Here is a 345-nt window from a genome sequence, read left to right as displayed (position 1 = left end):
GCAGCTTGTGGAATTGGTAGAGAAGAGAGCGGGCTGAAGCAGCGTTTGCCACGAAACGCCAACTAAGCATTCGCAGGAACTTCCGGCGGTCCACACAAAGGGTTTGAAGTCGCCGGGATCGCACTTCCGGATAATTAAAGCTGCGCGTTAGTCGTCTGTGTCCCGGAGCTACACCGGGTGACTCCGGTGCCGCGACTGCGCATGCTCCCCCCAGTGGCGAGGCGGGGCGGGGCAGTGAATGGGGCGTGCCGGTACCCTGACTTGTCTCGCGGTTACTGGGCGGGCGTGAGCGCGCGAGGCTCAGGGGCGGGGCCGGGCGGAGCGTAGCCCGAGTGGGCGCTGCAG

Source organism: Diceros bicornis, chromosome 7 (assembly GCF_020826845.1).
Source record: "Diceros bicornis minor isolate mBicDic1 chromosome 7, mDicBic1.mat.cur, whole genome shotgun sequence".
NCBI lineage: Eukaryota > Metazoa > Chordata > Mammalia > Perissodactyla > Rhinocerotidae > Diceros > Diceros bicornis.
Note: the sequence above shows the minus strand (reverse complement) of the source record.